Source organism: Aptenodytes patagonicus, chromosome Z (genome assembly GCF_965638725.1).
Source record: "Aptenodytes patagonicus chromosome Z, bAptPat1.pri.cur, whole genome shotgun sequence".
NCBI lineage: Eukaryota > Metazoa > Chordata > Aves > Sphenisciformes > Spheniscidae > Aptenodytes > Aptenodytes patagonicus.
The window spans coordinates 47,039,271-47,054,718 of record NC_134982.1 but is presented as its reverse complement, the minus strand read 5'-3'; the positions used below and the strand labels follow the sequence as shown (position 1 = coordinate 47,054,718).

Here is a 15,448-nt window from a genome sequence, read left to right as displayed (position 1 = left end):
TAGAGTTTCTAAATATAAACACTTCAGATGGTATAATCTGCAACAATAGATTGAAAATTATATTTAAAAGAACACTGGAGAAGCCCAGGGAAATATATGACCATGAACTTATTTGTCAGTCTTGGGATACACAGCCTCAGTGTGAATTTCTGTCTACATGATGTTAATTGAAGTTCTGACACTTCATAGCGTACCTGCTTCTAGCTAAACCAAACATATTTGCTAACAGCTTCACCATTGGTTTTTCGATATCCAACTGCAAACATACATACACTGAATTCAGAGGAGAAAAAAAATGGGCACAAACAAAAAGCCTGATTTTTTTTTTAAATGTCATTTCTATACTATCTGGTCTATGCCTGGAGACTCCAAAGAGTGAGTTTGGCTCACTAAATAACATGCCAAAAATCCACTGTTAACAGAATAGAAATTACAAATGAAATTACTTCCTTTCCCTGTTCTCTAGTGTTTCGTGGTCATGCACAGCAGCAATGTTTGTTTTAGGCATTTTGTACTACTGTATAGTTGTACAGATTAAGAAATATCAGAAACATACTATAAAACAAAAACCTATTTAAAAAAAATTAATTTTAGAGGTTAGCTTAAAACTATTTTTGGTCATATCTGTGTAATTTCAATTGCAGTAACTTAGACATATCTATTTCTATAATACAAATAAGTGGCCGAAAGTAAATGCTAAAAAGCAGTAAAAGAACCTTAAAGTCCAACCTTGGAACTCTAAATAAGCATCACATGCTGTTAATTGTCTGTTAATTCTGCTGTAAAGAAATTGTCCACTAACATACTTGCACTGGACAGTTAACTTAGTGAGGAACTCATCACAAAAGTAAAGCACAATTCAGCACCTTTCTGTCAGCAACAATAGTCCATACATAGCGTATAGAGAAACACCACATGTAAGACAAATTGGAAAGAAGCTGCTGTTAGTGTAATTGCTTTGATCATTTATTACATAAGCCCTCTCCCTCTCCTTGATTTTGTATCTCCACTATATACTACCATTCTCTGGAGGCAGGAACTCTACATTCATTATTGCCGTGATTTCCTTATCACTGTGATAATGAAAAACGCTTCTAGAAATTCAAAAACCCACTGGGAATATGTGTGTGGAGCTGCAGATAAAGCCCCTTGCTGAGAAGTATATAATAATTCATTAGCAAGGTGTGTTAATAGAACCAGACATTTTCTTCTACCTACTGAAAAGCAGAAGCCTAACTCCCTGCAACAATACAAAATTGCATAAAATAGCAAAATAAGATGAAATTGATAAAAACATATATTAAGACTGTATCCAAGTTGAGATTTTAGAAGAAAAAAGTCCTAAAAAAATGTTTAGTTGCAACTCTATAGTCCTGTAAAGAAACAGCCGCATGTAATACTAGCTGTATAATGGTAATGAGGTGTTTCCTACATCCCTATTAGATTTTTCAATTGCTACCACTTCTTAACATTAAAACTTCAATAAAATGTACCAGATTAGAAATTTCAGTGAATATAAATATGCATCTCAGGTTGTGAAAGTCAAAAATCAAGTAATTTTGAGGAATGGTTTGATTATTTCATTAGAAGCTATCACAGTGTATTTGCAAAGGAGTATGTGGTTAGCACACTCTTACTACCGCAGCATCGTCTGCTTTATGGGCAAGCAACAAGACATTAAAAAATGTTCTTTTATATCTATTTTTAAAGAAAAATAGAGACTAAAGACAGAGCTCTGTACATGGGAACATTTAGCTATACAAAATAATGCTAGATATTAGCAGAACATTCCTGCTACATCACTCTCCAGGGTTCCACAGTATTGATAAGGCATGGGACTCTCAGCTCATGCCCATTCCTATTCATATTTGCCCAAATTAACTGTGCACTCTTGTCTAGTTTGCTTCATTTAAAATATTTAGAAAGTTCATAACCTGACTGTAAATATTTGCACTGCTCGAAATACACACCCAATACTCATTAAAAACAATAACTTTCAAATACATGCAGGGAGCTATTTAAAATGTGCCCTGTATGTGTGAACTAGAATTTTGGCAGGTTACCCTTCATTCACATCAAAATGTATTTTCATCAGCCAACTGTGTCGTTTCTGCCACATTTGGCCTTTCTTATCAATGTCATCCAAACTCTAGATTTATTAAAAATATTCTCAAAGTATATCTTCTTTCTTTCTTTGCTCTATTTTTTTTTGTGCCTCCACTATTGCATACATACCTCATATGTCTGATAGATTAATTATATTGTCTGGAAGAGTCCTCAGTGGAAGAATCTAGTTCTTTCCCTTGAGATGAGACAGAAATGTGTGAAACACTCCTCTATTGTTTTTAAATACCTCTGCAGAAGGGAATTGTTCATTTTCACTAGTTAGCATGATCCATTTTTTCATAATATTTAATTAAATATTCTTTCCTGTAAACATTTTTTCCCCCTCTAAGCTTCACGAAGTTCATGTTTCCTAAAGTTTTGGATAAAGAGGACCTAGTTATACTGTGGAAGCACTCACTTGCTTCTCACCCCTTCTAACCCCCACCCCCTCTCGGAGGTCACTCTTCCATCTCTCCACTCACTCAACACACCAGTTCAGAATAGGCAGATTATTAAAATAAAGTTTAAACTGTGCTCTGAGCCAAAATAGTTCATTTTGCCCATAATAAATTAAGACAATTTACATAGCCTGGTCATTCAACAGATCCACAGGGCAGCAGAGCCCCAGCAAGAAAGACAATAAATACTTGTATTGCTACAGCTAGAAGTGGTATTTCTCTGTAACCTCAGCCTTTAAATCTCAGTGTTTGCTCTATTAAACCTGAGCCGATACCGCTATAACCACAAAACAATTCTCTGAGCTTTTCCCAATTTTTTATTTGCACAGTGAATTTCTCTTTCTGTAATACTTTGTACTTACTGCTATTGAATTTCAACTTAATTATTTCAAGTCATTTTAAAAATCAGTTACGTCCTGACTCCAAAGTGCTTGTAACTTCTCCAGATTGACCCCATCCAATCACTCAACTAATGCAAGCATAAAACACGTGAGGGTGTGTATTCACAACAAAACTAAGCCAATCTTAGTCTGAGATGCCACAATACGAAATGTGTCTTTCTTCCTCAAATTTCTGCACAGCCTTCCTTCCTATGAAGCTACACAAGTGCAGAGGACAACTAAAGGGAAGAGGCAGGAACATGGAGCTGGGGACAGAATATGATCACCCTTTGGGAGGCAGTTCAGATTGGGATAGACTTAAACCCAGCATAAGGCCATATCCAAATTTAAGAAAAGTTGAGCAAAACCCAGGACAGACTCAATTACATTTAAGTATGTTGAAATAAATTTAAAATGCTCTCAGAGTTAAAAATCAAATCACTGGTGAATGCTGAAGATGGTCTTGAGAGTTTTGTTTGGTGGGTTTTTAAATTACAAACAAATAAAAGAAAATTAAAAATTAAATTCAAAGGCAAATTAAAGAAAGTTAATACAGGACACAACAGTCCTTCCAAAGGCAAAGCAAATCTTCTATTATTTCTTCATTATCTAATAGCTCAGTTGTTTAGTAAGAGAAAGCAATCAGATTATTTTAACAATTTTAACTTTTGACAAGCCTCTACTGCATGTTTTTTCCCCACTAAATATTAATAAGCTGATTGCCTAACAATTCACTTAGCTTAACGTAATCCTCTGGAAAGAAACTAAGTTTATAATAAGTCTATTGAAAAAAATTGCAATTTCATTGACAGAATAGGCCCAGCAGAGAGCCACTAACATGGCTAGAGGACTGAAGCACACAAACGTAGGAGGAGAGGCTGACAGCACTGGGTCTGGTCAACCTTGGGATGAGGCAGTTACGGAAGATTACCTGCTATATCCCAGTACCTAAAGGGGTGTGTACAGAAGATGCAGCCAGACTTTTCTTAGAGGGGCACAGAGAAAAGACAAGCAAAAAGATATTAAGCTGTCTTGCAAATACAACTTCATTCCATATTATACTACATTAAATAGAGCTAACTTTTTTAAAAATACAAAAAATGGTCATTTTTTATATTCTGCAGAGCTGCTTTGTTGTTGTTGTTGAACTGAAACACTAAATGAAAAGGTAGGGAGCAAATAAAGAATAAGAACAGAAATACATCATTTTAAGAATGAGTATACCAAAATATACTCCCAGGAAACAGTGTTCTTTACATTTTCAACAGAAGTCTAGAATGTAGCCGAAATAACAAGAGAACAAACAAAATATTACTCTTCTGCTCCAGGGTCAAGTTAACCAGAAATTTACAAGATAGATTATATGTTTAGAAGTAGTCAGACTACATCACTGTTTCTAAAGTTGCTAGTTTATTTTCCACATAGAATTTAGCTTTAATATATATTTCATTGCTATAGTATTAGAGTGATCTTCCTCACAGTATTCAGAGTGGCTACTTGAAAATGTTAATTGTTTGTAACAACGAAGATGCCTAAGCAATATTGTCTGCATTGACTGTTTTTTGAAAGAAAATTCCTTAAGAATCTTTTTAAAGGCATCTTAAGACATCTTCTGCATACAGTATGACAGATTTTCAGAAGGTATACAGATCTACAGAGATAGTACATTGTGCTTTTAATGGAGATTGGGCCACTAAATGTCTTCTTAGAAAGGCAGGGATGGGAAAAGGGGAGAGATTAACAGAAGCCCAAATGCATAGTGAAGTCTAATTATTTACTCCCTCCAATGACTCTAAAAAGCTCTGAAACAGAATTGCAAAGCTAACACTAGTACAGAAAAGACAGAGGGGAAAATGGTCCTTAAAACTTAAATCAATTGTTACTTCAGTAATAAAGTAAGACGACTCCAAGGACAAAAAATCTTCAAGTGACGCTAATGTGTCTTTAAAAAAATTCATTTCATACATAAATTTCAGGGATGGAAGCAGAGAAGCATTGTGATTGTTTCAGAGAAAGAATACAAAATAAAACCTCCAATGTGAACAGGAAAGAACTTTACCAAAAGTTAACAGTAATTTTTAAAAGCTTTTCAGATCATTAAATGTTTGTATTTGAATCCTGGAACTTCACTTCACTATGGGAACTCTTGTACTTATAATCTTTTGACTATAACACACTATGGTAAGAAAGAAACGATGACGTGAGTGTTCGACTACTTTCTACTTTTCTTTAAGCCAGCTTAAACAAAAATGCTAATCTTCAGTCACAAAACTTCACATTATTCACTGAACTAAACCAAAAGGACTTTAAGGTAAGATTAGTTAAGTTTTCTGGCACATACATAAAATATTCATACAAAACACTTGTTAAAAATTATACATAGCACCACATTCAAGGTGTGCTTTTATTATTTTCTTTGCAGATATTAATCTACCCTAACTGAAAAGGTTTTCCGTAATTATACTCCAGAGGACTTAGTGTGCCCTCTTGTGTATGGGTAATGTTACACCACTACGTATTAAATCAGGTACATATGCAATAAAATTCTCTCTTTAAAATTACATTATAAGTGATTATAAAATACAAACAACACACACTGCCTTTAAACTATTCTTCATACAACTTCAGACTCACATCAAACCAAAATTTATAGAAGATAAGTATAATCAGTGCTAATACAATATATTGTCCAAATTTAAAAAAAACCCCAAATATTAATAGAGCTGCAAAACAACTGTGCTTTTTAGTCCTATTTTATTTACACCTGCTTTATTAACAAGAAATTTAATGGTAAAATGACGCATTTTTGGAAAGCACACAGCATTTGCAATACAGAAAAACAGTATAAGGCTACCCAGCATTTAGAACAATCTAGTAGAAATAGTTTAAGGCATATATATGATAGTCACCTGATTAAGAGCTAGAAAGAGGATTTAAATGTTTCATTTAGGCCCAGAGCCATGTTACATAAGAATTAACTTGACATGAGATGAACAGATGCATTGTTTTCAACAGGACTGCTAATTTTATGACATTAAAATAGATGGATAAATGGTTGCGTTCCAGACAAGATGGATATCTACTCCTCCTTCGGGCTGTGCTTGGCTTATCAAATATTGGATCTCAACCACCCTGGGAGAATGTCTCAGTTTTATCCAAGAAGAAAAGACAGGAATGCCCTGTTTATTTGGTCACTTAAATAAACAGTATTTTCAGTATCAAGAAAAAAAGTAAAAGATTAGGGCAATTAATGACTATACACCCAACCTCTGTAGCAATGAAACAGATGACATAGGAATCACATTAAAGCAAACCAGAAATCAAACCAAGTGAAAAAAAAAAAAGACAAGCAAAAATTGATAAAGAATGCACTTCAAAAAAAGAGGAGGATAAAAATTACTGCAGAATGTAGTATCAGAGCTAAAAGGTAGGGTTTTTTTAAATTTCCTAAAAGGACCATTGTGAAAACCCATAACTGAACAGGACAAAAAGACAGCTCCTGGACAAACTCAAACACAAAAAGGAAGCCTACAGAGGGTGGAAGCAAGGACAGGTAGCCTGGGAGGAATACAGAGAAATTGTCCGAGCAGCCAGGGATCAGGTTAGGAAAGCTAAAGCCCTGGCAGAATTAAATCTGGCCAGGGACATCAAGGGCAACAAGAAAAGATTCTACAGGTACGTCAGGGATAAAAGGAAGATGAGGGAAAATGTGGGCCCCCTCCAGAATGGAACGGGAGACCTGGTTACCTGGGACATGGAGAAGGTGGAGGTACTCAATGACTTTTTTGCCTCGGTCTTCCCCAGCAAGTGCTCAAGCCTCACCGCCCAAGCCACAGAAGGCAAAGGCGGGGTCTGGGAGAATGAAGAGCCGCCCAGTGTGGGAGAACATCAGGTTTGAGACCATCTAAGGCACCTGAAGGTGCACAAGTCCATGGGACCCAATGAGATCCATCCACGAGTCCTGAAGGAACTGGTGGATGAAGCTGCTAAGCCACTGTCCATCGTATTTGAGAAGTCGTGGCAGTCCGGTGAAGTTCCCACTGCCTGGAAAAGGGGAAACATAACCCCCATTTTTAAAAAGGGAAAAAGGAAGACCCGGGGAACTACAGGCCACTCAGTCTCACCTCTGTGCCTGGGAAGATCATGGAACAGATCCTCCTGGAAGCTATGCTAAGGCACATGGAGGGCAGGGAGGTGATTCAAGACAGCCAGCATGGCTTCACCAAGGGCAAGTCCTGCCTGACTAACCTAGTGGCCTTCTATGATGGAGTGACTGCACCAGTGGACATGGGAAGGACTACAGATGTCGTCTATCTGGACCTCTGTCAGGCCTTTGACACGGTCGCCCACAACATCCTTCTCTCTAAACTGGAGAGGTATGGATTTGATGGGTGGACTGTCCAGTGGGTGAGGAATTGGTTAGATGGTCGCATCCAGAGGGTAGTGGTCAATGGCTCAATGTCCAGATGGAGGTTGGTGATGAGTGGCATCCCACAGGGGTCCGTATTGGGACTGATACTGTTTAATATCTTCATCAGTGACATAGACAGTGGGATCGGGTGCACCCTCAGCAAGTTTGCAGATGACACCAAGCTGAGTGTGTGGTCGACATGCCAGAGGGATGGGATACCATCCAAAGGGACCTGAACAAGCTGGAGAAGTGGGCCCATGTGAACCTCACGAGGTTTAACAAGGCCAAGTGGAAGGTCCTGCACCTGGGTTGGGGCAACCCCCAGCATCAATACAGGCTGGGGGATGAAGGAATTGAGAGCAGCCCTGCAGAGGAGGACACGGGGGTACTGGTGGATGAAAAGCTGGACAGGAGCCAGCAAGGTGCGCTCGCAGCCCAGAAGGCCAGCCGTATCCTGGGCTGCATCAAAAGGAGCGTGGCCAGCAGGTCGAGGGAGGGGATTCTGCCCCTCTACTCTGCTCTGGTGAGACCCCACCTGGAGCACTGCGTCCAGCTCTGGAGCCCTCAGCATAAGAAGCACATAGACCTGTTGGAGCGAGTCCAGACGAGGGCCACGAAAATGATCAGGGGGATGGAACACCTCTCCCGTGAAAAAAGGCTGAGAGAGTTGGGGTTGTTCAGCCTAGAGAAGAGAAGGCTCCAGGGAGACCTTACTGCAGCCTATCAGTACTTAAAGGGGGCTTATAAAAAAGATGGTGGCAGACTTTTCAGCAGGGCCTGTTGCAACAGGACAAGGGGGAAAGGCTTTAGACTAAAGGGGGGTAGATTTAGACTAGATATAAGGAAGAAATTTTTTAAGGTGAGGGTGGTGAAGCACTGGAAGAGGTTGCCCAGAGAGGTGGTGGATGCCCCACCCCTGGAAACATTCCAGGTCAGGTTGGATGGGGCTCTGAGCAACGTGATCTAGTTGAAGATGTCCCTGCCCACGGCAGGGGGGTTGGACTAGGTGACCTTCAGAGGTCCCTTCCAACCCAAACTACTCTATGATTCTGTGATTCTATATACGTATATAAATTGTTGTATTTATTTAAATGCTAGGCATCTATATCTTTGCTTTCAATCAGTACTGCTATCTCAACAATGTTGTAAAAAACATGCTGATCTTTTGTTTGAAGTTTAGCATCTACACATAGACTGTCCCTCAGTGGTCCAACATGACTAAATCAGCGAGATGAGACAGAGAGAAAGTATGTGTGCACTCATAGAAGCAAAAAGTTATAATGACAGGTAGAAGAGACAGGTGAGAAGAAAAAAAAGAAAAAAAAAGTGTAGCTGGGCAACAATCAAACATCCTTGTAAACCCCATGCTCTCCTCTTTATTTGAACTGTTATGTCTTTTCATAAATATGTGATAATTTGGGGAGTTTTAACAGAACAGGCTGTAAATAATGATTTAAGTTACCATTTGATTCCAACTGCATTTGATTAAATCAACTTCTACCTTTTCTTCAATCAAGTCTTACCAAAAATATACAAAAAACAATGTAATTATCCCACCAACATGTTTTCTACTGCAAGTACTAAAATACAGCTTATCAAAATCCTAAGCAAAATCACTAGGAGCTGCAATGTTATGCAAATTTGCAAGTCAAGCCTAGGTATAAAAAGGCAGTATTCTTCCCTACTTTTTTTCTGACTAATTGAATACAGAATCAGTTGAAGTGTAACAAACTTCACTCCCAATGTATGATCATGGAACTAATTCAGACTAGTATTTGTCATTCAGCATTTTCCTCACTCTCACAGGGAGAAGGAATTGGAGTATGAAAGATACAAAGAGAAATGGGGCTTTTGTTTTAAACAAAAAGAATGCCTATACTAACTACACAGAAATTGAAAGTCTTGCCTATGTATTCATACCTCATGTATTTTTTGAACACTGATGTAATGTATGTTGTGTTGTTACTAACATGGTTTAAATACCTCTAAAGTGTTTTCCAGACAATCAAAAGCCATTGGTATGCATTCTGCCATACAAATGTCAAAGCATGCAGGTATCATTTGGTTTATTTTGTGGTCCAGCTATCTAATACACTCTTATAACTGAAGTTCTATTCATTCTGTGTTTCCTTTCATTCTTCCTTAACAGGTTAAGAGAATAAATTGTAATCATGGTGTTCACGTAATACAAGAAACACACGTCAGCTGCTGAAGCAATATCTTTGCTGTACATGTTGGAAGTTCTCTGTACATATCTGAGCTTTGTATATGCAAATAGTACGTCTTTTACTACTGCCTCCTAAATACACTGTTGTGAGCCAGTATTCCTTGGATTTGATATGACAAGTTCCTCACTACCTTATGCACATATCAAGGTACTGTCATAATAGAGAAGATATTAGAGCCATTATTTCTGACATCTTTTTTCTGACATCTACACAACATTGTCTTCTGTAGTATTTTTTGCTATAGTCTGTCCATAATATCAGTATCTGGTTTTCATTTTTTTTAAAGTAATGCATTTCACCTTTAGAAAAGAAGGTTCACCAGCTGGATTCTAAGCATGAAAACAAATTAGGAACTGTAATGCTACCACAAACTCGATGATCATTTTACAAACGCTGTTTCGTATCATACTTCTTCTACGCACAAAGATGTAACAAATTACTAGTACATTTTAAAAATAGACCTTACATTCAATGCACCCTCCTTATCAAATGTACTTCGTAAGTCGTAAAAATACAAGGGAAGCTAATTGTTTGGTTATATGTTTTAATATTTTAGAAGATAAATGTTTGCAAAAGAATAAACAACAATAATAGCAGATGGTGACCAACATGAATAGAGTCACTCTTGATCATCTGTGCATAATAGAGTTGCATAAAAGGCACAAAGAATGGGAAATAGGGGAGAAGTGATCCTTCATGGCATGATATTTGTACAACACTGCTTTTCCACTTAATACAGAAAGCATCGGCCTGAATTAGAATCATATGCCTCTGAAAGCAAACCTGAGAAAAGAGCTTCCAGGCAAAATAAAACACAGTTCAAAGCAGACAAGATTAGAGAATAAACTTCCTAAAAATATCTGTGTGAACCTCATGAGGTTTAACAAGGCCAAGTGCAAGGTCCTGCACCTGGGTTGGGGCAACCCCCAGCATCAATACAGGCTGGGGGATGAAGGAATTGAGAGCAGCCCTGCAGAGGAGGACACGGGGGTACTGGTGGATGAAAAGCTGGACAGGAGCCAGCAATGTGCGCTCGCAGCCCAGAAGGCCAGCCGTATCCTGGGCTGCATCAAAAGGAGCGTGGTCAGCAGGTCGAGGGAGGGGATTCTGCCCCTCTACTCTGCTCTGGTGAGACCCCACCTGGAGCACTGCGTCCAGCTCTGGAGCTCTCAGCATAAGAAACACAAGGACCTGTTGGAGCGGGTCCAGAAGAGGGCCACGAAAATGATCAGGGGGATGGAACACCTCTCCCGTGAAAAAAGGCTGAGAGAGTTGGGGTTGTTCAGCCTAGAGAAGAGAAGGCTCCAGGGAGACCTTACTGCAGCCTACCAGTACTTAAAGGGGGCTTATAAAAAAGATGGTGGCAGACTTTTCAGCAGGGCCTGTTGCAACAGGACAAGGGGGAATGGCTTTAGACTAAAGGGGGGTAGATTTAGGCTAGATATAAGGAAGAATTTTTTTTTTATGCTGAGGGTGGTGAAGCACTGGAAGAGGTTGCCCAGAGAGGTGGTGGATGCCCCACCCCTGGAAACATTCAAGGTCAGGTTGGACGGGACTCTGAGCAACGTGATCTAGTTGAAGATGTCCCTGCCCACAGCAGGGGGGTTGGACTAGATGACCTTTAGAGGTCCCTTCCAACCCAAACTATTCTATGATTCTATGATCTATAGCAAAAAATGTTTATTTGTGGTAATAAATACATAGTAATGCACAGTTTTGATTGTTACAGTTAAAAGGAAAATGAAATAAAGAGACAGGAGAAGGGAAGAACTTGGAAACATAATCCTGTCCTACAGGGGAAAGTGGAGAAGAAAAAAAATGGCCTTCTGAACTACCCTGGGAATATATCCATTACAAATAGTAAACTAAGAAAGTGAGAATAACTGTTATACAAAGTAGTCTAGTTAAACCTGTAAATAGCCTATTAAAAACTAGAATGATCAATTATGATACTTGATACTCATGTTCCATTATTCCAGGAAGCTGTTCTTTTCAATTGCTAACAACTAACTATTCCAGTCTAATTCCACTCTAACACTAATAATCACATGAGAAAAATCAGAAAGCCATCTGAACTTATTGGGAGGTCCAGTACAGGCATTACTAGGTGGAAACAAATGAAAGGCTTACAACCTTAAAAAAAAAAAAACACCCTTGAAAAACAGAGAAGATATATGGTCATTAGAGATGACTCCATAATAAAGTGGCACAAGGTATAAATGTACTATCCAGAATGCACTGAATCATCTACTCCCTTTCCGAGCACACGCTTTATTTCATTGCACTCCTGCTAGATCAGCCAGTGACGGACTGTCTTACATTGTTAATACACGACAGTGAAAAGTAGGTGCAAAATGCAGTTGTCTAAGATACGTCTTCATGGCAAAATGTAGGACTATGCCAAACATCATCTTTTGTAAACATACACAAAATACCTCTTATTTCGGAGCACAACTGTAGCTGTTTCTTTTCACAGATTTCCAAAATCTCAGAAAACAAAAATGAATGAAAGAGAGGGCTGTATGAAAGAAGATCAAAAGAACTGATCTCCAACCAAACCAGGCAGTTACATCTCTGTATTTGACATCTGCCAAACCCTGGAAAATTCCCAACTTAAAGCTGTTCCAAAAATTTGAATACATTAACTGGTTAATGCCTTGAAAAACCATACCAGTATTTTTTTATTGTGCAAAATCAGAGTTGCACAAACTTATTCACACACAAATGCTGACACAAGTAGCAGGCATTAATCCCCAAGATGGAGGACATTTCTATCTCAAGCTTTTCTGTTTTTCAGACAGTACACAAACTCATTCCCTGAAATAACACCCAATTAAAGCAATTACATAGAAATTTACACAAATTGAGTTTCTTAGAAAACTAAGGATGGTCAGACAAACCCTACGAATTTATGCTAGGTCTGTTTCCCCCAGCTGCCGGTTCTGCCAGAATCATCCCCTTTGAACAACAGTCAACAGAGACAGGTATCTCCAGGCACAGTCACTCCAGCCCATAGCCTGGCACATGCAGCTGAACTGGTAATTTAAGCTAATATTCTGGGCTGCAAACAAGAATCTCTGAAGCACAGACACCAACTTGTTTGTATTATGTACTCACTATATTCTTCAAAAAGTGTAGAAGTATTTCAGCACCACAGACTTTCCCTACATGCCACTGGCCAATATCCAGATGCTACCTATTTAAACACCACCAGCTTTTTATCCCCATGTAAAACACAGTGCAAAATAAAGCCATCTTTGGTTTCTCTTCACCTTCACTTAAGCATGATTTGCTTCGTCTGTATATAAAAGCTAACTCAATTGCTTTCAACATGCAGGTGTTAGTATTATAACCTACAATGCTCTCCACTTAGCATTTAAAGAAATTAAAATATGAAAAAAAAAAGTCTTTTGGATAAACACTCTTTAATAATTATACGAGGTTTATAACTAATTCCCTTTAAACTGCTTTCAAAGAAGCTTCTTCCAAATCCAGTTTTATAAATTTTTCACACAATGTAAGACACTAAGATCTTACCAAGAACTCAGTTTTGAACATCAGCATCAACAGTAATTTTACTCTCTAAATATCAAGTAATGTGTATACATAATTTTTGGTAATTACAAACTTATTTTTATTCCACACACTTAACACAAATAGCTAAGCCATCTTAAGCCTTTTTAAGGCAGGAATGAGTTCTTCTATAGATGAAAGTAAGGCTTAAACAAACTAACAGAAACATTTGCCACTGTTAAACTACTGTAAACCAGTCCATACAAAAGAGCTTGTAGACGCTTTTCTTGCATCATAAGAAAACCAGCACACAACGTAATGAGGCTTTGATGTGAAAGTTAATTCAATTAGTAATATCCTTTGACAAAGTAAATGGTGCCTTTTCAGAAGCGTCCTTTTAAGTCTGGAAACTATAGAAATAACGAGCATAATGGAAGACCTTCTCTACCAACTACAAGTTAGCAGCCGTGGAAGTTGCTTCCCACGAGTTGAGATTACAAATCAACATAGAAAACTCCTTCTTTCTTTCAGCTGAAATAAGAAGGGAAACACCAAAAAATCAAAGTCCCCTTCCACCCCCAAAATACCCATTCCTGAAGAAAACCACATAATTAACCAAAGATCAAGACAGAAGCGTAACTTGCTATCGGTAAATGAGCTAGGAAAAGCATCCAGATATTCCCCATAAACTCTCTTTAGTCCATTGGTGGTTCTTTATATTACAGTAGTGACCAGTACCTAAAATCATTAAACAGATCGCAAATATATGCAGCTAAACGTTTTACAAGTCCCTGCCAACAAATCAACAATTACAATGTTTATAGAAAACCCGTTTGTGTAAAGATGGAATTTTCAATTTTTTATTTTACAAAATGATTTCTAGCAGGATATGGTCCCAGGCAACCTGCTACATCTAACCCTGCTTGAGCTGGGGCATTGGACTAGATGATCTTTAGCGGTCCCCTTCAACCTCGGTGATTCTGTGGAGATGCTTAACAGCATTAAAGAGGTGCAAAATTACCTTGGATTTTATTTCCACTCAAAATACACAAGGAAGGGGGGTGCGTGTCTGATTTTCAGGAGATGGAGCATGCAAGTGAGAAGATATTCATACATAGGAAGTGTCCAAATCAAATCCGTGCTGAAACAGAATGACTGTTTTTAACTCAATGCAGCTGTCATTTATAAATACCACCTACAACGTGAAAGAACTATTTCCTTAAGGCTGGAATCAGAAAAACAGTCTTCTCTTTCCAATGTTGACATTGGCAAGCCACCTCAGTCACTCAACTTGACCTTTAAGAAACTAAGCATTATCTCTAGTCAAGGGCCTAAGACACAACTAAGCTGAAATTCTCAGATGAATTACAAAATGCCACTTATCAAGATAGGAGTTTCACCTGTACGTTTCCAAGTGTTAAGGAGGCCAGCGAGCAGAAAAGCTTGTTAATCAGCTTTGAGAAGCATGAACAGAATTACATTTAAAGTTCTTTCAGGAAATTATACTTAACGCTAAAGTCCTACAAGAAGGGCACCGATTCAAGCTGCATAAGTAGCGTGAAAAAAGACGACAGGTATTGCTGGCAGCACACCCCCTACTATTTTCCATTCTGACCACTCTACTGCCTACCACTCTCCAGCTGCAGCAGCTTAGTCTCTAGGAAAGGGCAGGGACGCTAACTTTGTAACTTCCAGAAGCGCCTCGCACGAGGCTTGGCGGATCGGCCCGACGCCGGAGGCGGGAAAGGCTGCGGTACAAGAGCAGCCAGGGCGCCCAGCAGAGCGCGGCCCAGCCCCTCACCCGGCGCCCGGCTCCCCCTCACGCCTCCTTCGCCCGGAGCGGGGGCCGCGTGCGCCGCGCCAGGCCGGAGGCGCAGGGCTGGGGGGTGAGGGAGAAGGAACGCTTACAACGGCGGCCGCTTCACCGCCAACGTGCCGGCTCCTGGGGCCGTGCGGCGCGTGCGGAGGCGTGCGAGGGGAGAGGGGGCGAGCGGGGCAAACGGTCGCTACCGACCCCCTCCCCTTCCAGCCCCGCCGGGCTTCCTGAGCGGCCGCGAGCGCCCAACTGCCGCGGCTTTACCTGCCGGGCCCGCGCCGAGCCCCCGCCGCCCTCCAGCCCGGCCGCGGCGCCTTTTGATGACCTCACCCATCCGGCACGGCCCCTACTCGCCCCGCCCCGCCGCCGGGTCCCGCAGGCTCCCCCCACACCCGTGAGGCGGCGGCGGCGGCGGCGGCGGCGGCTCCTCCTCGCCGCGGCGGGAGCCGCCGTCCGACCGTCCCGCTCTCTCGTTCAGGGGATGGGCTGGCGGCTCTCGTCGCTGCAGCCCCGAGGGCAGCCTCGTACGACGCACG

General features: G+C 40.1%; 1 protein-coding gene across 10 annotated transcripts in view; it reads right to left on the bottom strand.

The window, feature by feature from the left end:
* Nucleotides 1–15,203, bottom strand: part of AOPEP (aminopeptidase O (putative)) — a 230,758-nt gene extending 215,555 nt beyond the window's left edge. For all 10 annotated transcript variants that reach the window (XR_012997438.1, XR_012997439.1, XM_076362845.1 and 7 more), the window contains exon 1: nt 15,177–15,203. The gene's annotated coding sequence lies outside the window, so the exon portion shown is untranslated. The remainder of the gene's footprint in view (nt 1–15,176) is intronic.
* Nucleotides 15,204–15,448: the final 245 nt, after the last annotated feature.